The sequence below is a fragment of the Oncorhynchus masou genome, chromosome 9, assembly GCF_036934945.1.
Source record: "Oncorhynchus masou masou isolate Uvic2021 chromosome 9, UVic_Omas_1.1, whole genome shotgun sequence".
Lineage (NCBI taxonomy): Eukaryota > Metazoa > Chordata > Actinopteri > Salmoniformes > Salmonidae > Oncorhynchus > Oncorhynchus masou.
Window position 1 is genome coordinate 16,041,387 of NC_088220.1, and position 23,589 is coordinate 16,064,975.

At 46.3% G+C, this 23,589-nt stretch overlaps 1 pseudogene; it reads right to left on the bottom strand.

Moving 5' to 3' along the window:
• LOC135545571 (glutamate receptor 1-like) overlaps positions 1 to 23,589 on the bottom strand; it is a 159,046-nt pseudogene that overhangs the window by 41,348 nt on the left and 94,109 nt on the right.

Here is a 23,589-nt window from a genome sequence, read left to right on the forward strand (position 1 = left end):
GCGCAGGAGAGGAGGAAAGCTCTGGCTGCGCTAAACAGACGGGAGACTCCGGCAGCGCAGGAGAGGGGAGGCGCACAGTAGGTCTGATGCGTGGTGTTGGCACTGGTGGTACTGGGCCGAGGACACGCACAGGAAGCCTGGTGCGGGGAGCTGCCACCGGAGGGCTGGGGTGTGGAGTTGGTACTGGGTAGACCGGACCGTGCAGGCGCACTGGAGCTCTTGAGCAGCGAGCCTGCCCAACTTTACCTGGCTCGATGCCCACTCTAGCCCGGCCAATACGAGGAGCTGGTATATACCGCACCGGGCTATGCACCCGCACTGGAGACACCGTGCGCTCCACAGCATAACACGGTGCCTGCCCGGTCTCTTTAGCCCCCCGGTAAGCACAGGAAGTTTGCGCAGGTCTCCTACCTGGCGTAGCCATACTCCCTGCGAGCCCCCCCCAAGAAATGTTTGGGGCTGACTCTCGGGCTTCCTTCCGCGCCGCCGTGCTTGCTTCGCAATCTCCATTCTCCTATAACCTTCTTCGCACTGCTCCAGTGAATCCCAGGCGGGCTCCGGCACTCTCCCTGGGTCGACCGCCCACCTGTCTATTTCCTCCCAAGTATTGTAGTCCCCATATTGTTGCTCCTGTTGCTGCTGTTGCTTCTCCTCATACCAAAGCCTCTCAGCTCTCGCCGCCTCCAGTTCTTCTTTGGGGCGGCGATATTCTCCAGGCTGATCCCGGGGTCCTTCTCCAAACAATTCGTCCTCCCATGTCGATACCTCCTTTTGTTGCTCCTTGGGGCGGCTACACTCCCCTGGTTTAGCCCAGGGTCCTCTCCCGTTGAGGATTTCCTCCCAAGTCCAAAAGTCCTTTTTACGCTGCTCCTGCTGCTGCCTTTGCTGTTTCTCCTGTGGCTCCTGCCTGTTGACACGCTGCTTGGTCCGTTTGTGGTGGGTGATTCTGTAACAGTTTTCATGCGGTGAAAGTGAGTCGGACCAAAATGCAGCGTGTAGATTGCGATCCATGTTTAATGAACAAAACGTAACACGAATCTAAATACAAATACTACAAAACAAAGAACGTAATGAACGTAATGAAAACCAAAACAGCCTATACTTGTGTAAACTAACACAGAGACAGGAACAAGGACACTAAGGACAATCACCCACGAAACACACAAAGAATATGGCTGCCTAAATATGGTTCCCAATCAGAGACAACGATAATCACCTGACTCTGATTGAGAACCGCCTCAGGCAGCCATAGACTAACGCTAGACATCCCACAAAACCCCGAGACAAAAACACACCACAATAACCCATGTCACACCCTGGCCTGACCGAATAAATGAAGAATAAACATAATATATTTCGACCAGGGCATGACACTGGAGGTGTGTTGGGTCATTGTCCTGTTGAAAAACAAATGATAGTCCCACTAAGCCCAACCCAGATGGGATGGCGTATCACTGCAGAATGCTGTGGTAGCCATGCTGGTCGATTGTGACTTGAATTCTAAATGAATCACAGACAGTGTCACCAGCAAAGCACCCCCACACCACACCACTTCCTCTTCCATGCTTCACAGTGGAAACCACACATGCCGAGATCATATGTTCATCCAAGCCACATCTCACGAAAAAATCTCAAATTTGGACTCCAGACCAAAGGACAAATTTCCACCGGACTTATGTCCATTGTTCGTGTTTCTGGACCCAAGCAAGTCTCTTCTTATTATTGGTGTCCTTTAGTAGTGGTTTCCTTACAGCAATTCGACATGAAGGCCTGATTCACAGTCTCCTCTGAACAGTTGATGTTGAGATGTGTCTGTTACTTGAACTCTGTGGAGCATTTATTTGGGCTGTAATTTCTGAGGCTGGTAACTCTAATGAACTTATCCTCTGAGGCAGAGATAATTCTGGGTCTTCCATTCCTGTGGCGGTCCTCATGAAAGACAGTTTCATCATAGCGCCTAATGGTTTTTAAGACTGCACTTGAAGAAGCTTTCAAAGTTCTTTATATTCTCCGTATTGACTGACCTTCATGTCTTAAAGCAATGATGGATTGTTGTTTCTCTTTGCTTATTTGAGCTGCTCTTGCCATAATATGGACTTCTTCTGTACACCCCCCTACCTTGTCACAACACAACTGATTGGCTCAAATGCATTAAGAAGGAAAGAAATTCCACAAATTAACTTTTAAGAAGGCACACCTGTTGATTCAAATACATTCCAGGTGACCACCTCATGAAGCTGGTTGAGAGAATGCCAAGATTATGCAAAGCTGTCATCAAGGCAAAGGGTGGCTACTTTTGAAGATTCTCAAATATAAAATATATTTTGATTTGTTTAACACTTTTTTTGGTTAGTACATGATTCCATATCTGTTATTTCATAGTTTTGATGTCTTCACTATTATTCTACAAGAAAAACTCTTGAATAAGTAAGTGTTCTAAAACTTTTGGGGGCAATTCCACTAAAAGAAAACCCAACACTTAGATTCAGGTCTATAGCCTTGTCTTAAAACAACACTATGTCTTCCTGTAAAGGCACCAAGCCTTCCAGTTATCCCTTCCCCCTTCCTCCTCACACACACACACACACACACACACACACACACACACACACACACACACACACACACACACACACACACACACACACACACACACACACACACACACACACACACACACACACACACACACACACACACAGCTTGCCTCTCCCCCTCCTCAGCGCTCGTCTTAACAAGGCTCTGCAGGACAGGCGGGCTGCTGAAATCCCTCACCCCAATAACCCCCTCTGTGGAGGTCTGCTGTAGGCCTGGGGGTCTGGATGGAACAAACCTTAGCCCAGATCCCTTCTCCCTGGAACAATCCTCAGCCCAGCTCCCTTCTCCCTCTCCACCCACCTTTAACAGACAGCTAAGACCTTAGCTCGCTGAGTCTTCACTACGGTTTACAGCTAAACCTAATGAATGAATTGTCTAACTGTGTTTGTTGGTAGTGTGGTTGTGAGTTACTCTATGCAGACCTGGCAATATCCCCCATACCTACCACCTCCCACTACCCCAAGCTAGAGGACCTGGAGCCTCATACCTACCACCTCCCACTACCCCAAGCTAGAGGTCCTGGAGCCTCATACCTACCACCTCCCACTACCCCAAGCTAGAGGTCCTGGAGCCTGTCCTCCATCCATAAGTTAGAGGCCCTGTCTGTGGGCAGGAGACATAGGAGACAGGAGACACAATAGAATAGGTTAACTTTTCTACTATGGGGGATAGTAGATTGACATAGGCTAGTGATGTTGCTGTTCCTTACTGGTCTACTGAGGAAAAGTAAATGGCTGAGGAAAAGTAAATGTGAATAGTTATTCTAACATCTTTAAATTCTGCATCGGAATTCGGTAAGGAGCACATTGCATCCTCGAGTTTCATGTTCTGTTAAAATAAATTACCATAATCTAAATGTGATTTATTTTATTCAGAGCACCGTGGGTGGACGCCCTAATCAGGTTAGGCACATCCAATGCATATGGGTCCGGTAAATTTCTCAAATGTACGGTAAATGAAAATGCTGCCGGTCAAATGTCTGGTGCCACATTTTCCTAATGAAAACCCTGACTCACACACACACACACTAACCAGGATGGTGGTAACTATGTAGGTCCTGTTCTGTAGGCCGTAGCTGCTGTCGTTGCTTCCTCTCATGAAGGTGGCTGTGCTCACGTACTTCTCGTCCTCGTTCCAGTAGCCCACCTGATACACATAAAGATAAACAGACAAGTGAAAAAACTGACGGGCCATGAAGGAAACCTGGATTCGATCTGATACTGTACTGTACAGATATGATGTTAGACTGCAATGAAACACTAATGGACATGAATCCCCATATTTGACATCAAATACGCTTCTATAAGATCCCATTAGATCCCATAAGATCCAATAAGGTCCTACAGATCTCATGACTCACCTTCTTAGGTCCAGAGGGGGCTAGCTCCATGACACTGACGGTGAAGTTGGTCCTGCGTCCTTTCTCATTGAACTGGATATGACCTGTCAGGCCATCGATACGCACCTGACACATCAATAACAGAGACACAGGGAGAAGTTACGATATAGGTTTTGAGGTGTAGTCTTCTATTAGCCTCATTAACAGAGAACATGAGCTGGAGTTCAGTTTCTTCAAGAGTCTTGTCTGGATGTTCATTGGAGTCTGTATAGCATGTATTATGTGTGCGTGCGTGTGTGTGTGTGTGTGTGTGTGTGTGCACTGGGTGTTCAAAACATTAGGAACACCTGCTCTTTCTATGACATAGACTGACCAGGTGAATCCAGGTGAAAGCTATGATCCTTTCTTCCATCTCTACAAACGAACGTGACAACAGGTTAAAGAAGGATTTTTAAGCCTTGAGATAATTGAGACATGGATTGTGTATGTGTGCCATTCAGAGGGTGAATGGACAATATAACATGTTTAAGTGTCTTTGAACAGTGTATGGTAGTAGATGCTAAGCGCACCAGCTTAAGTGTGTCAAGAACTGCGCTGCTGCTGGGTTTCTCACACTTAACAGTTTCCTGTGTGTATCAAGAATGGTCCACCACCCAAAGAACATCCAGCCAACTGTAGGAAGCATTGGAGTCAACATGAGCCAGCATCCCTGTGGAATGCTTTAAACTCCTTGTAGAGCCTATGCCACAACGAATTGAGGCTGTTCCGAGGGCAAAAGGTGGTGCAACACAGTATTAGGAAGGTGTTCCTAATGTTTTGTACACTCAGTGTATGCGTGTGAGTGTGTGTGTAGTGTGTGCAGCATGTGTTCAGTGCAGCATGTGTTCAGTGCAGCATGCTCGTGTTGGCAGCATGATGGGTTTAATTGAGCGAGTGGGGCATCAATCTCCTCTCTACCCACAGGCAGATAGATGTCTGCATTCACTCGGACCAGACCACAGCTAGATACAACCCGTGGAGGCACTGTGTGCTTGTGTGTGTGTGTGTGTGTGTGTGTGTGTGTGAGGAATATATAGAGGGGAGAGTGTGTGTGTGTGTGTGTGTGTGTGTGTGTGTATATACAGGTGTGTGGATGTGCGTGTGTATGCACAAGAGTGAGTGTGTATGTGCATCAATTAGACCACAGTTCCACAGAGCCACACCAGAGAGATCAGTGTGAGACTCTGAGAGCATCTGTCTGTTTAAAAGCTCAAGTCAAGGGCCCAACTAAAATATGAATACAATAACATCTTAACGACTACATCCAACTAGTAATGTAGTCAGTACCAGAAAACAGCTACCCTACTGCAAGCTGATATTGATAATCAATCCAGTTCACAGCATATTCCTCTGTAGGCACGTCTAGGGCAATTACTAATAATCACACAGCAATATCGGTTTATTCAGGTTGTCTGAAAACCTATTGAGCCCTGTCTTTTCTGCCCCCCTCTCTATAAGATCTCGTCGGTTTGACCAATTTTTACTTCAGATTCCGGACTTGGTTGTTTAAACATCTTAAGTTAATTTCCTAGTGGCGGGGTTTGAAGGAATCTCCTGACGTCCTCACGACATGGATTAAGGTCTAATTATGAAGTGAATCTTGAGCGGCCTGGCTGCTCTCTCACCATCTCTGTAATACTAAACCAAGTGCTTTATTTCATTCCCATCTCATCTCTTTCAAAGACACTGCATTATTAAACTCCATTGTTGATGTCATATTCTATGATGATCACAGGCAGGTTTTATTGCCTGCAGGTTCTGTTTACCTAACACGATGTCACATTCCATCCAAGAAGCTCATAGGTGACTCAATGGGAATGTTAGGTGACAGAATAGAGATCCAAATTGTTCAGCAGGGCCCGACTCAGAATGGGTTAGCCAACGTGCCACTCAGGAGCTTGTCTGTGTATGTTGTTGTGCTGTAGGTAAGAGTGTGTGGGTTAATCCCTCATTCCTACCAGCAGAGTAGTTTGTGGTGTGGGTGTACCTGTTATAGGGTTCTCTGAATGTCTTTAAAATGGCCCCCAGGTCCAGGCATCTTGGTGTGTGTGTGTGGGGGGGGGGGGGTGTACCTGTTGTAGGGCTCTCTGTATATCTATGCCTTGGCCCCAGGGTGCGGGCGGGTTGGCGAGGCATTCGCCTGCGTTGCCACGGCGAGAAATGTCTATCCTCTGTTTCCGGAGTAAAAACAAAAACAACTCCATAGGTTCTGGAATGCTGTAGACATCACCTTCACCCCGTCATATGTCAATGCTCCGGTGTACTACACAGAGAGAGGGAGGGGGGGGTAGAGTGGTGTGTAAGAGAGAGAGATAGATGGAGAGAGAGAGAGACAACCTCATTAAACTTAAAACACCACATCTTGAGAGGGTAAAACAAATTCAAGAAGAGGGTGATGAAAGAAAGTAAGGCAAAGATCATCGTACAGAGAGCAGAGATCATTATAGAGAGATCAGAGCAGAGATCATTATAGAGAGATCAGAGCAAAGATCATTATAGAGAGATCAGAGCAGAGATCATTATAGAGATCAGAGCAGATATCATTATAGAGATCAGAGCAGAGATTATTATAGAAAGATCAGAGCAGAGATTATTATAGAGAGATCAGTGCAGAGATCATTATAGAGAGATCAGAGCAGAGATCATTATACAGAGATCATAGCAGAGATCATTATAGAGAGATCAGAGCAGAGATTATTATAGAGAGATCATAGCAGAGATCATTATAGAGAGATCAGAGCAGAGATCATTATAGAGAGATCAGAGCAGAGATCATTATACAGAGATCAGAGCAGAGATCATTATAGAGAGATCAGAGCAGAGATCATTATAGAGAGATCAGAGCAGAGATCATTATAGAGAGATCAGAGCAGAGATCATTATACAGAGATCATAGCAGAGATCATTATAGAGAGATCAGAGCAGAGATCATTATAGAGAGATCAGAGCAGAGATCATTATATAGAGATCAGAGCAGAGATCATTATAGAGAGATCAGAGCAGAGATCATTATAGAGAGATCAGAGCAGATATCATTATAGAGAGATCAGAGCAGAGATCATTATACAGAGATCATAGCAGAGATCATTATAGAGAGATCAGAGCAGAGATCATTATACAGAGATCATAGCAGAGATCATTATACAGATATCATTGCAGAGATTATTATAGAGAGATCAGAGCAGAGATCATTATAGAGAGATCAGAGCAGAGATCATTATAGAGAGATCAGAGCAGAGATCATTATACAGAGATCAGAGCAGAGATCATTATAGAGAGATCAGAGCAGAGATCATTATAGAGAGATCAGAGCAGAGACCATTATACAGAGATCATAGCAGAGATCATTATAGAGAGATCAGAGCAGAGATCATTATAGAGAGATCAGAGCAGAGATCATTATAGAGAGATCAGAGCAGAGATCATTATAGAGAGATCAGAGCAGAGATCATTATAGAGAGATCAGAGCAGAGATCATTATATTATAGAGCAGAGATCAGCATTATAGATCAGAGCAGAGATCATTATAGAGAGATCAGAGCAGAGATCATTATAGAGAGATCAGAGCAGAGACCATTATACAGAGATCATAGCAGAGATCATTATAGAGAGATCAGAGCAGAGATCATTATACAGAGATCAGAGCAGAGATCATTATAGAGAGATCAGAGCAGAGACTATTATAGAGAGATCAGAGATCGCCCCAAGTGTGCCTTTAGGTGTGTGTGCGTGTATGCTTTAAGGTGTGTGCATTTAGGTGTGTGCATTTAGGTGTGTGTGCGTGTGTGCATTTAGGTGTGTGCATTTAGGTGTGTGCATTTAGGTGTGTGTGCGTGTGTGCATTTAGGTGTGTGCATTTAGGTGTGTGTGCGTGTATGCATTTAGGTGTGTGCATTTAGGTGTGTGCATTTAGGTGTGTGCCTTTAAGTGTGTGTGCGTGTGTGCATTTAGGTGTGTGTGCGTGTGTGCATTTAGGTGTGTGCATTTAGGTGTGTGCATTTAGGTGTGTGCATTTAGGTGTGTGCATTTAGGTGTGTGCATTTAGGTGTGTGCATTTAGGTGTGTGTGCGTGTGTGCATTTAGGTGCCAGACCTTGGAGCAACGTAAGATAGGCAACGGCACAAGGTCTGGGAAGGATGGCAGATTCTCTTGGACATTTCAAAGGGGGGAAATGTTTTCTAGGGAGGGTCCTCTTCAGACATACAACTCACTCAACAAATATTTGAAGACCTATAGGTTCAAATAAACCTAATTTGTATTATTATTATTCTATATATTTTTTCCATATTTATATATATATTTTTAACTTTATTTAACTAGGCAAGTCAGTTAAGAACAAATTCTTATTTACAATGACAGCCTACCCCAGCAAAACCCTCCCCTAACGACGCTGGGCCAATTGTGCGCCAACCTATGGGACTTATGATACAGCCCGGTATCGAACCAGGCTCTGTAGTAGATTCACCACGCCGCTATCACTGCAATGCCTTTGCTCCACTCGGACCTATAGGCCACAAATCACGAGGTTTGGGAAGCAGGACTTAAAATGCTGGAGGAAATTGGATATGGCAGCTAGAGGAAGTGATTTGGTTCACCACAGCTGAAGTGTCTGGAGAAGCTATAGGTGTCTGATTTCCGACTAACCTGTACTGACCTATAGGTTCACCACTGTCCCAACTGATGACCGGAACTTGTACAGACGTGTTAATGCTGGAGCATTGGAGCATTGAGAGTTTGCAACCCATCTGTCTCGACAGAGTAGTGTGCATGTCAGTGCAGTGCAGTACCTTCAGGCGTCTAGTTCACCACTGTTAACTTGGGGATCTTGGTGTCTTTGTTTTTCGAACTCCATCCACTGCTGAATGGTACGACTGACGTTCTGCTCTGTGTAGTTGACCAGCTGGAAGCCTGTGATGTTCTATAGGTTCCCCACCTTTCCTCAGGTCCGTTAGGTCAATGTCCAGAAAACCCTGATAGGAAGCGGATACAGAGAGGACAGACAGATAGACAAAGCGAGGATATAGAGACGGATGGACGGAGAGAAAGACAGACAGACACACAGGACAGAGAGAAAAACACGTTAGACATTTAGAGGAATCAATTACTTTCTCTAGTTTCATGTTTGAAGGCTACTTTTTTCAAGAGGAGATTTGAGTAAATATGCTTCCTACAGCTCACAATGTTGGATTTAAAACCACTGTGTAGGACTACAGAGGGATACAGAGGTAGGACTGAAGACCTATAGGTTATACTTCTGTTCATAGAATACCAACTACTTCAGTGGTCAAATAAATGACCTTGGGTGTTACGCTAATACTGCAGGGAGTTCACACACGGAAATTGGAAGTTTAAAGAGAAATAACTCAAATTTGAAATGTGAGAGCTCAATATTCTGAGAGATAAAATCACAATCAGATCTGTGGTGAATAAGTTATTTGCTATAGCATGAGTGTGAGAGAGAGACAGAGAGAACAAGAGAGTGAGAAGGTGGAGAGAGAGAAGGAGAAAGAGAAGCAGCACAAGAGACAGAGGGAGAATTGTATAATGACTGAGTGTTCTGTATAAAGGTCAAAGCAGTGAAGTGGCTCTACATTGTAATTCCTGGTTTAAACTAAAGCAGGAAGAGAATGACAGAATGCCAGGGTCAATCTCTTAATGAAAAAGGAAAATCCTCCAGAGCAAGCTCTTATCCCAGCCCCAGCCTGAAAGGAAAGAAGTTAACTGAAGATCTATAGGTTCATCACTGGAGGAGAAGTTATAAAGTAGAGAATGAAAGGTTGATGGTGAGGTCTAGGTTTAATTCCTGATAGAGTTGGGTTAATCCTGGACCACTGTGTGCCTATGGTTCACCACTGAGGTACAATGAAGAACCACTTCCCTGTCACACACTGAAGAACCCTTCAACACTGTGGAACACAATAGAACCACTTACCTGGAACCCTTCAACACTGTGGAACACAATAGAACCACTTACCTGGAACCCTTCAACACTGTGGAACACAATAGAACCAAACTTAAGGCCTATAGGTTCACCACTGTACTAACCTGCCACACATTGAAGACCTATAGGTTCACCACTGTACTAACCTGTCACACATTGAAGACCTATAGGTTCACCACTATTCTAACCTGCCACACATTGAAGACCTATAGGTTCACCACTGTACTAACCTGTTACACACTGAAGACCTATAGGTTCACCACTGTACTAACCTGTTACACACTGAAGACCTATAGGTTCACCACTATTCTAACACTGCCTATAGGTTCACCACTGAAGACCTATAGGTTCACCACTGTACTATAACCTGTCACACATTGAAGACCTATAGGTTCACCACTGTACTAACCTGTTACACACTGAAGACCTATAGGTTCACCACTGTACTAACCTGTTACACACTGAAGACCTATAGGTTCACCACTATTCTAACCTGCCACACATTGAAGACCTATAGGTTCACCACTGTACTAACCTGTCACACACTGAAGGCCTATAGGTTCACCACTGTACTAACCTGCCACACATTGAAGACCTATAGGTTCACCACTGTACTAACCTGTCACACTGATGACCTATAGATTCACCACTGTACTAACCTGTTACACACTGAAGACCTATAGGTTCACCACTGAAGATCAATATGTTCACCACTGAAGACCTATAGGTTCACCACTGAAGATCTATAGGTTCACCACTGAAGACCTATAGGTTCACCACTGAAGATCTATAGGTTCACCACTGAAGACCTATAGGTTCACCACTGAAGACCTATAGGTTCACCACTGTACTAAGGTTCACACTGAAGCCTATAGGTTCACCACTGTAGGCCTAAGGTTCACCACTGAAGACCTATAGGTTCACCACTGAAGGCCTATAGGTTCACCACTGTACTAACCTGTTCACACACTGAAGGACTATAGGTTCACACACTGTTACTGAAACCTATTGGTCACACTGAAGACCTATAGGTTCACCACTGTACTAACCTGTCACACACTGAAGACCTATAGGTTCACCACTGTACTAAACCTGTCACACACTGAAGACCTACTGGGTTCACCACTGTACTAACCTGTCACACACTGAAGGCCTATAGGTTCACCACTGTACTAACCTGCCACAGGTTCACTGAAGGACTATAGGTTCACCACTGTTCACCACTGAAATCTATAGGTTCACCACACCACTGAAGGCCTATAGGTTCACCACTGTATCTATAGGTTCACCACTGCCACACACTGAATCTATAGGTTCACCACTGTACTATAGGTTCACCACTGAAGACCTATAGGTTCACCACTGAAGATCTATAGGTTCACCACTGAAGATCTATAGGTTCACCACTGAAGACCTATAGGTTCACCACTGAATATCTATAGGTTCACCACTGAAGACCTATAGGTTCACCACTGAAGACCTATAGGTTCACCACTGAAGATCTATAGGTTCACCACTGAAGATCTATAGGTTCACCACTGAAGGCCTATAGGTTCACCTAACTGTCACACACTGAAGACCTTAGGTTAGGTTCACCACTGAAGATCTATAGGTTCATCACTGAAGATCTATAGGTTCACCACTGTACTAACCTTTCACAACTGAAGACCTATAGGTTCACCACTGAAGGCCTTATAGGTTCACCACTGTACTAACCTTTCACACTGAAGACCTATAGGTTCTAACCTGTCTAACTGAAGACCTATAGGTTCACCACTGTACTAACCTGTCTAACTGAAGACCTATAGGTTCACCACTGTACTAACCTGTCACACACTGAAGACCTATAGGTTCACTGTTCTAACCTGCCACACACTGAAGACCTATAGGTTCACCACTGAAGACCTATAGGTTCACCACTGAAGACCTATAGGTTCACCACTGAAGACCTATAGGTTCACCACTGAAGACCTATAGGTTCACCACTGAACTAACCTGTCTATAATAGCTATAAAGGTTGTTAAGATGTTCATGTTAAAAAAAGGAGTGTATATATTTGGCCTGGTGGAGTGGTTTTGTGCGCTGACTGAATGGAAGCTGATAATTATGAGTTTTTCACTTGGATGGTCTTGGCCGGTTTCGGGAAGGAATTACAAGTCCTCACAGTCTGAGACCGAGTACAAATGTATCCGACACCGAACAAGACCGAGACACTCAACATGTGGTCTTGAGAACTAAAACACTGTCACGACTTCTTCCCGAAGACGGTTCCTCTCCTTGTTCGGGCGGAGTTCGGTGGTCGACGTCACCGGTCTTCTTGCCATCGCCGATCCATTTTTCATTTGTTTTGTCTTGTTTTCCCACACACTTGGTTTTCATTCCCTCATTATGTGTTGTGTATTTTACCCTCTGTTCCCCCCATGTCTTTGTGTGGAATTGTTTGTTGTAAGTGCTTGTGCACATTGTTGTCTGGGGCGCGATGGGTTTTGTACCCATACGTTGTTATTCTGGATGCTGGTGGTTTTGTATATTAAACTGCTCCGGTTATTACCCAGTTCTGCTCTCCTGCGTCTGACTACTCTGCCACCAGTTACGCACCCCTGACAAACACTGCTCTGTGGTACAGAATTACTGATTCTCTTCTGAGGTGTCACAGAATCTTACAAACAAAATGAATGGTTCTTTTTGAACTCAGAAAAAAGCGACGGTGGGTTTGTGCCTATAGGCGATGTTGTTGCCGGTGATGTCTGGTGAGAACCTGCTTTACAACAGGCCTACAAGCCCCCAGTCCAGCCTCTCTCAGCCTATTGCGGACAGTCTGAGCACTGATGGAAGGATTGTGCGTTTGTGGTGTAACTCGGCAGTTGTTGTTGCCATCCTGTACCTGTCCCACAGGTGTGATATTCAGATGTACCGATCCTGTGCAGGTGTTGTTACAAGTGGTCTGTCACTACGAGGATGATCAGCTGTCAATCCTGTCTCCCTGTAGCGCTGTCTTAGGAGTCTCACAGTACGGACATTGCAATTTATTGCCCTGGCCACATCTGCAGTCCTCATGCCTCCTTGCAACATTCCGCCAGTTTTTGCCAGATATAATGGGACCGATCTCTTCAGAAAAGTTGATGACAAAAATAAATGTATTTTATTCTTTTGGAGAGAGAGAGAGAGAGAGACAGAGAGAGGGAGACAGAGAGAGAGAGAGAGAGAGAGAGAGAGAGAGAGACAGAGAGAGACAGAGAGAGAGAGAGAGAGAGAGACAGACAGACAGACAGACAGACAGACAGACAGACAGACAGACAGACAGACAGACAGACAGACAGACAGACAGACAGACAGACAGAGATATGGAGAGAGAGAGAGAGACAGACCCACTGTTTGCCCTCTAGGTTACAGAGAGCTGATAGTCCCATACACCAGACTACCAGGTGTGATACAGGGAAGAGACTCATGGGGTATCCTGGGAACATTTTACATCTGGCTAGAAATTAATAAGGAAATGATCTCAACAGAGAAAAATGTCCTCATGTGTGCTACCTATATCCCCCTACAGTATCCATGTACTTTAATGATGACAGCTTCTCCATCCTAGAGGGGGAGATCAACCATTTCCAGGCTCAGGGACATGTACTGGTCTGTGGCGAACTACATGCCAGAACTGGACAAGAACCTGACACCCTCAGCACACAGGGGGGGACAAATACATACCTGGAGGTGACAGCATTCCTTCCCCCATATGCCCCCCTCGACACAACTACGACAACATAACCAACAAAAATGCAGCTCTGTTGGACGCTGGGTATGTACATAGTCAATATTAGGCTTCGAGGAGACTCCTTTGGTAGGACAAACACCATATTGAGACTGCATGCAGAATTCTGAAAAAAATATCCTCAGGGTACAACGTAAAACACCAAATAATGCATGCAGAGCAGAAATGGGCCGATACCCGCTAATAATCAAAATCCAGAAAAGAGACGTTAAATTCGACAACCACCTAAAAGGAAGCGATTCTCTTGGCAGTAACTGTAGACTACTTTATCACTGACCTGAATCCAACGTCACATAGAGCGTTCACAGTCTGTCTGTCCACTGACATCAGACCACAGCAAAATCACACTTCTAGAATAGAGCTATGCTCATTCATGAGGCATCAAAGCCAAAGAAACTGAATGACATTAAGATGTGCTATACATAGAAGGAAAGTAGTGTGGAAATCTACCAAAAAACTATTAGGCAAAAACAAATTCAATCCCATCTAGACAACTTCCTGGACAAAATGGTTCACTGTAATAGTGAAAGTGTAAACTTAGCAATAGAAAACCTTAAGAGTATATTTGACCTCTCAGCTTCCCTATAAAATCTTAAAATGTCAAGCAGATATCCTAAGAAAATGAACAACAATGACAAATGGTTTGATGAAGAATGCAAAAATCTAAGAAATAAATTGAGAAACCTATCCAACCTGAGCCTACGACTTCACTATGGTGAATCACGAAAACAGTACAGAAATACACTACGGAAAAAGAAGGAACAGCACGTCAGAAATCACTTCTGGGAAAATTGGAAAACACTAAACAAACAACAACACGAAGAGTCATCTATCCAAAATGGAGATGTATGGATAAACAACTCCTCAAAACATTTTGGCCCTATAACAAAGAACAACCAGCTTAAACATATACATGATCAATACAAATCTTAGAATCAACTATTAAAGGCTCCCAGAACCAACTGGATTCTCCAATTACATTGAATGCACTGCAAGAGAGACAAGGCAATAAGGAAATTCTATGCCATCAAAAGGAACATAAAATTCAACATACCAATTAGGATCTGGCTAAAAATACTTGAGTCAGTTATAGAGCCCATTGCCCTTTATGGTTGTGAGGTCTGGGGTCCGCTCACCAACCAAGACTTCACAAAATGAGACAAACACCAAATTGAGACTCTGCATGCAGAATTCTGCAAAACCAAATCCTCCGTGTACAACGTAGAACACCAAACAATGCATGCAGAGCAGAATTAGGCCGATACCCACTAATTGTCAAAATCCAGAAAAGAGATATTAAGTAAGTAATCCTTCTCACCCCCCCCCCCCTTAATGATTTAGATGCACTATTGTAAAGTGGCTGTTCCACTGGATGTCAGAAGGTGAATTCACCAATTTGTAAGTCGCTCTGGATAAAAGCGTCTGCTAAATGACTTAAATGTAATGTAAATGTTAAATTCTACGACCACCTAAAATGAAGCGATTCCCAAACCTTCCATAACAAAGCCATCACCTACAGAGAGATGAACCTGGAGAAGAGTCCCCAAAGCAAGCTGGTCCTGGGGCTCTGTTCACAAACACAAACACACCCCACAGAGCCCCAGGACAGCAGCACAATTAGACCCAAGCAAATCATGAGAAAACAAAAAGATAATTACTTGACACATTGGAAAGAATTAACAAAAGAACAGAGCAAACTAGAATGCTTTTTGGCCCTAAACAGAGAGTACACAGTGGCAGAATACCTGACCATTGTGACTGACCCTAAACAGAGAGTACACAGTGGCAGAATACCTGACCACTGTGACTGACCCAAACGTAAGGAAAGCTTTGACTATGTACAGACTCAGTGAGCATAGCCTTGCTATTGAGAAAGGCCGCCGTAGGCTGACATGGCTCTCAAGAGAAGACAGGCTATGTGAACACTGCCCACAAAATGAGGTGGAAACTGAGCTGCACTTCCTAACCTCCTGCCAAATATATGACCATATTAGAGAGACATATTTCCCTCAGATTACACAGATCCACAAAGAATTTGAAAACAAAACCAATTTTGATAAACTCCCATATCTACTGGGTGAAATACCACAGTGTACCATCACAGCAGCAAGATTTTTGACCTGTTGCCACAAGAAAAGGGAATCCAGTGAAGAACAAACACCATTGTAAATACAACACGTAATAATTATGCTTATTTATTTTCCCTTCTGTACTTTAAGCATTTGCACATAGTTACAACACATTTGAAATGTCTTTATTGTTTTGAAACTTCTGTATGTGTAATGTTTACTGTTAATTTGTATTGTTTATTTCATTTTTGTATATTATCTACCTCACTTGCTTTGGCAATGTTAACACATGTTTCCCATGCCAATAAAGCCCCTTGAATTGAATTGAGAGAGAAGACAGATTCAAGGTAATCTGCTGCATGGTGAATCAGATGCAGGCAGAAGCAGTCACACACAGAGACACAGAAAGACTGATGTACAGACAGAAGCAGTCACACACAGACACAGAAAGACTGATGTACAGACAGAAGCAGTCACACACAGACACAGAAAGACTGATGTACAGACAGAAGCAGTCACGCACAGAGACAGAAAGACTGATGTACAGACAGAAGCAGTCACACACAGACACAGAAAGACTGATGTACAGACAGAAGCAGTCACACACAGACACAGAAAGACTGATGTACAGACAGAAGCAGTCACACACAGACACAGAAAGACTGATGTACAGACAGAAGCAGTCACACACAGAGATACAGAAAGACTGATGTACAGACAGAAGCAGTCACACACAGACACAGAAAGACTGATGTACAGACAGAAGCAGTCACAAACAGACACAGAAAGACTGATGTACAGACAGAAGCAGTCACACACAGACACAGAAAGACTGATGTACAGACAGAAGCAGTCACACACAGACACAGAAAGACTGATGTACAGACAGAACAGTCACACTCTGTACAGACACAGAAATACTGATGTACAGACAGAAGCAGTCACACACAGACACAGAAAGACTGATGTACAGACAGAAGCAGTCACACACAGACACAGAAATACTGATGTACAGACAGAAGCAGTCACACACAGAGACAGAAGGACTGATGTACAGCAGGAGACAGGAGAAGCGAACTCTGTAGCCTCAGATCTTTGTGGTAGTGGAAGTGGTGCTGTCGACTGCTCTGCCCTTCAGCCTCCGACTGTGACTGTCTGTCTGGTAGAAGTTCCAGAACCACAGGAAACCGTTATAATGTTGATCCCTGCCTGCCCTCTTTGATGAAACTTTCTGTGGTCTGCTATTCTTAACACCATCAACCAGAATTGTATTCTCTTTCTCTCCCCCTTCTCTCCTTCTTATGCCTAATGGGCCTGCTCCCTCTACTCCCTACCCCCCACTCCTCTCCTTCTTATGCCTAATGGGCCTGCTCCCTCTACTCCCTACCCCCCACTCCTCTCCTTCTTATACCTAATGGGCCTGCTCCCTCTACTCCCTACCCCCACTCCTCTCCTTCTTATGCCTAATGGGCCTGCTCCCTCTACTCCCTACCCCCCACTCCTCTCCTTCTTATACCTAATGGGCCTGCTCCCTCTACTCCCCACCCCCACTCCTCTCCTTCTTATACCTAATGGGCCTGCTCCCTCTACTCCCTACCCCCCACTCCTCTCCTTCTTATGCCTAATGGGCCTGCTCCCTCTACTCCCTACCCCCCACTCCTCTCCTTCTTATACCTAATGGGCCTGCTCCCTCTACTCCCTACCCCCCACTCCTCTCCTTCTTATGCCTAATGGGCCTGCTCCCTCTACTCCCTACCCCCCACTCCTCTCCTTCTTATGCCTAATGGGCCTGCTCCCTCTACTCCCTACCCCCCACTCCTCTCCTTCTTATGCCTAATGGGCCTGCTCCCTCTACTCCCTACCCCCACTCCTCTCCTTCTTATACCTAATGGGCCTGCTCCCTCTACTCCCTACCCCCCACTGCTCCCTCTACCCCCCACTCCTCTCCTTCTTATGCCTAATGGGCCTGCTCCCTCTACTCCCTACCCCCACTCCTCTCCTTCTTATACCTAATGGGCCTGCTCCCTCTACTCCCCACCCCCACTCCTCTCCTTCTTATGCCTAATGGGCCTGCTCCCTCTACTCCCTACCCCCTACTCCTCTCCTTCTTATGCCTAATGGGCCTGCTCCCTCTACTCCCTACCCCCACTCCTCTCCTTCTTATGCCTAATGGGCCTGCTCCCTCTACTCCCTACCCCCACTCCTCTCCTTCTTATACCTAATGGGCCTGCTCCCTCTACTCCCTACCCCCACTCCTCTCCTTCTTATGCCTAATGGGCCTGCTCCCTCTACTCCCTACCCCCCACTCCTCTCCTTCTTATGCCTAATGGGCCTGCTCCCTCTACTCCCTACCCCCCACTCCTCTCCTTCTTATACCTAATGGGCCTGCTCCCTCTACTCCCTACCCCCACTCCCTCTCCTTCTTATGCCTAATGGGCCTGCTCCCTCTACTCCCTACCCCCCACTCCTCTCCTTCTTATACCTAATGGGCCTGCTCCCTCTACTCCCTACCCCCCACTCCCTCTCCTTCTTATGCCTAATGGGCCTGCTCCCTCTACTCCCTACCCCCCACTCCTCTCCTTCTTATACCTAATGGGCCTGCTCCCTCTACTCCCTACCCCCCACTCCCTCTCCTTCTTATGCCTAATGGGCCTGCTCCCTCTACTCCCTACCCCCCACTCCTCTCCTTCTTATACCTAATGGGCCTGCTCCCTCTACTCCCTACCCCCCACTCCTCTCCTTCTTATACCTAATGGGCCTGCTCCCTCTACTCCCTACCCCCCACTCCTCTCCTTCTTATACCTAATGGGCCTGCTCCCTCTACTCCCTACCCCCCACTCCTCTCCTTCTTATACCTAATGGGCCTGCTCCCTCTACTCCCTACCCCCCACTCCTCTCCTTCTTATACCTAATGGGCCTGCTCCCTCTACTCCCTACTCCCTACTCCCCACTCCTCTCCTTCTTATACCTAATGGGCCTGCTCCCTCTACTCCCTACTCCCCCACTCCTCTCCTTCTTATACCTAATGGGCCTGCTCCCTCTACTCCCTACCCCCTACTCCTCTCCTTCTTATGCCTAATGGGCCTGCTCCCTCTACTCCCTACCCCCCACTCCTCTCCTTCTTATGCCTAATGGGCCTGCTCCCTCTACTCCCTACCCCCCACTCCTCTCCTTCTTATGCCTAATGGGCCTGCTCCCTCTACTCCCTACCCCCCACTCCTCTCCTTCTTATGCCTAATGGGCCTGCTCCCTCTACTCCCTACCCCCACTCCTCTCCTTCTTATACCTAATGGGCCTGCTCCCTCTACTCCCCACCCCCACTCCTCTCCTTCTTATGCCTAATGGGCCTGCTCCCTCTACTCCCTACCCCCACTCCTCTCCTTCTTATGCCTAATGGGCCTGCTCCCTCTACTCCCTACCCCCCACTCCTCTCCTTCTTATGCCTAATGGGCCTGCTCCCTCTACTCCCTACCCCCCACTCCTCTCCTTCTTATGCCTAATGGGCCTGCTCCCTCTACTCCCTACTCCCTACTCCCCTCCTTCTTATGCCTAATGGGCCTGCTCCCTCTACTCCCTACTCCCCACTCCTCTCCTTCTTATACCTAATGGGCCTGCTCCCTCTACTCCCTACCCCCCACTCCTCTCCTTCTTATACCTAATGGGCCTGCTCCCTCTACTCCCTACCCCCCACTCCTCTCCTTCTTATGCCTAATGGGCCTGCTCCCTCTACTCCCTACCCCCCACTCCTCTCCTTCTTATACCTAATGGGCCTGCTCCCTCTACTCCCCACCCCCCACTCCTCTCCTTCTTATACCTAATGGGCCTGCTCCCTCTACTCCCTACCCCCCACTCCTCTCCTTCTTATACCTAATGGGCCTGCTCCCTCTACTCCCCACTCCTCTCCTTCTTATTCCTAATGGGCCTGCTCCCTCTACTCCCTACCCCCCACTCCTCTCCTTCTTATGCCTAATGGGCCTGCTCCCTCTACTCCCTACCCCCACTCCTCTCCTTCTTATACCTAATGGGCCTGCTCCCTCTACTCCCTACTCCCCACTCCTCTCCTTCTTATACCTAATGGGCCTGCTCCCTCTACTCCCCACTTCTCTCCTTCTTATACCTAATGGGCCTGCTCCCTCTACTCCCCACTCCTCTCCTTCTTATACCTAATGGGCCTGCTCCCTCTACTCCCCACTCCTCTCCTTCTTATGCCTAATGGGCCTGCTCCCTCTACTCCCTACCCCCCACTCCTCTCCTTCTTATGCCGAATGGGCCTGCTCCCTCTACTCCCTACCCCCCACTCCTCTCCTTCTTATGCCTAATGGGCCTGCTCCCTCTACTCCCTACCCCCCACTCCTCTCCTTCTTATGCCTAATGGGCCTGCTCCCTCTACTCCCTACCCCCCACTCCTCTCCTTCTTATGCCTAATGGGCCTGCTCCCTCTACTCCCTACCCCCCACTCCTCTCCTTCTTATACCTAATGGGCCTGCTCCCTCTACTCCCTACCCCCCACTCCTCTCCTTCTTATGCCTAATGGGCCTGCTCCCTCTACTCCCTACCCCCCACTCCTCTCCTTCTTATACCTAATGGGCCTGCTCCCTCTACTCCCTACCCCCCACTCCTCTCCTTCTTATGCCTAATGGGCCTGCTCCCTCTACTCCCTACCCCCAATCCTCTCCTTCTTATGCCTAATGGGCCTGCTCCCTCTACTCCCTACCCCCACTCCTCTCCTTCTTATACCTAATGGGCCTGCTCCCTCTACTCCCTACCCCCCACTCCTCTCCTTCTTATACCTAATGGGCCTGCTCCCTCTACTCACTACCCCCCACTCCTCTCCTTCTTATACCTAATGGGCCTGCTCCCTCTACTCCCTACCCCCCACTCCTCTCCTTCTTATGCCTAATGGGCCTGCTCCCTCTACTCCCCACCCCCACTCCTCTCCTTCTTATGCCTAATGGGCCTGCTCCCTCTACTCCCTACCCCCACTCCTCTCCTTCTTATGCCTAATGGGCCTGCTCCCTCTACTCCCTACCCCCCACTCCTCTCCTTCTTATACCTAATGGGCCTGCTCCCTCTACTCCCCACCCCCCACTCCTCTCCTTCTTATGCCTAATGGGCCTGCTCCCTCTACTCCCTACCCCCACTCCTCTCCTTCTTATGCCTAATGGGCCTGCTCCCTCTACTCCCCACTCCTCTCCTTCTTATGCCTAATGGGCCTGCTCCCCCCACTCCTCTCCTTTTTATGCCTAATGGGCCTGCTCCCTCTACTCCCTACCCCCACTCCTCTCCTTCTTATGCCTAATGGGCCTGCTCCCTCTACTCCCTACCCCCACTCCTCTCCTTCTTATGCCTAATGGGCCTGCTCCCTCTACTCCCTACCCCCCACTCCTCTCCTTCTTATACCTAATGGGCCTTCTCCCTCTACTCCCTACCCCCCACTCCTCTCCTTCTTATGCCTAATGGGCCTGCTCCCTCTACTCCCTACCCCCCACTCCTCTCCTTCTTATGCCTAATGGGCCTGCTCCCTCTACTCCCTACCCCCCACTCATCTCCCTCTCCTCTCCTCTCCTCCTTCTCCCTGAAGTACCAGTACAACCAGGTGTCCATATGTCTCAGTTGAATGTTGAGAGGAGAGAGTGAAGGAGAGAGAAGAGAAGAAGAGAAGTGTGTATTTTTCTGCTCCATGTGTTAGCTAATGAAGTGCACTGAACTGAGCTGGTTACTATAGAAACCACTCCTCACAGACATGGAGTGGAACCATTTGATATAGACTTCCTAGACACACACAGAAAGACTAAGAGGTGGAGACATACACACACAGAAAGACTAAGAGATGGAGACATACACACACAGAGACAGGCACACACACTCAAATCAAATCACGTTTATTTGTCATGTGCGCCAAATACAACAGGTGTAGTAGACCTTACAGTGAAATGTTTACTTACAGGCTCTAACCAATAGTGCAAAAAAAGGTGTTAGGTGAACAATAGGTAAGTAAAGAAATAAAACTGTAAAAAGACAGACTATATACAGTAGCGAGGCTATAAAAGTAGCAAGACACCGGTTAGTCAGGCTGATTGAGGTAGTATGTACATGTAGATATGGTTAAAGTGACTATGCATATATGATGAACAGAGAGTAGGTTTAGCGTAAAAGGTGCTTGTTTGCATCCCATAGATGCAAACAAGCAGGCACACACACACACACACACACACACACACACACACACACACGCACACACACACACACACACACACACACACACACACACACACACACACACACACACACGTAAATACGACAGCTGCACTAAGGTAGGACACAGAAAAGTCATTTTAATAGAACCATTATGGAGAACGCAGGTAGTTTGAACACAAGACTTTATAGCTTCATCACTTCCACTTCATCCTAACAAACTGACCAGATGAGAGGGATACTGAGCGAATCACAGTGAGCCAGCATATTATTGGTGTTTTACCATTTCAGTGTGCCAAATGGCACCCTATTCCCTATATAATGCGCTATAAAGGGAAATGTAGTGCAGTATAAAAGAAATATGGTGCCATTTGGGACACAACCCATGCTTTCTGTTGATACCAATGTTCTGCTGTATTTAGTGTCCATGGGGAGGTTGTATGAGCGGTGCCCTGGGACGACCATAGCAGACAAATACAGCTAATGCACATTACCCTGCTCACATTTACTCACTGACCCTCTACTGTCTGTCTGTCTCTCAGTGGCTGGCGGCTGAGAGAGTGTGTGTGTGTGTGTGTGTGTGTGTGTGTGTGTGTGTGTGTGTGTGTGTGTGTGTGTGTGTGTGTGTGTGTGTGTGTGTGTGTGTGTGTGTGTGTGTGTGCGTGTGTGTGTTGTGCAGCATTTCAAGACAGTCACAGTCAGTCAATCAAGGCAGGGGATTGCAATCCTCTTCGCAGACAGCTCTTCCAGCAGCAGTATGAATGGTCTGACTCGGTAGACTACAGAGACGTGTATTCAGAGGGTGTGTAGAGGGTAAGATAGACATCAATTTTGAGACATGACTTGTAATATTTTCATATTTTAGGATACACTTTTCATGTTAATGCAAAATTCCTCAAAAAACAAGTATATCTCTGTGAAATGTCAACGGACCACTGAGCTTTTAATTTTCAAAGCCTTTTAAATTGAATTCAGCTAATTTATCCTTTTGTTAAATCTTCAAAAAGTTACTGTGAGAAGTGGCATGGCTCAGTCAACAGAGCTCTTATTATCAATGTGTTGGGTTCCGACATATTTTCCTTTGGATAGAATGTTAATGACATGTCAGAGAAAGGCCTCACAGAACCTTCAGAATATGAAGAGTCATACTTGTCTTGGTACAAATGGATTTATTCATCACGTTTCCACCCACTTGGGGCAGAGTGGATACCATGTCTTATTGTACTATCAACACATTGGGATGTATCACACATATTACACAGGACAACATCTGTAGAATCCACAGAGAGATAAAGCAGAGCTAGAAATAGAGACAGAGACAGAGAGAGAGAGACAGAGAAAGACAGAGAGTGTCGCACACAAATAACTAGACATACCTCGGCCACAGGTAACTTCCACAGAGCTGTGAACGATCTGAGACAAGGCAAGAAGGGCCTTCAATGCCATCAGAAAGAATAGAACATTTGACATACCAATTAGGATCTGGCTAAAAATACTTGAAACAGTTATAGAACACATTACCCTTTATGGTTGTGAGGTTTGGGGTCCGCTCATTAACCAGGAATTCATGCAGAATTCTGTAAAAATATCCTCTGTGTACAATGTAACACTCCAAATAATGCATGCAGAGCAGAATTAG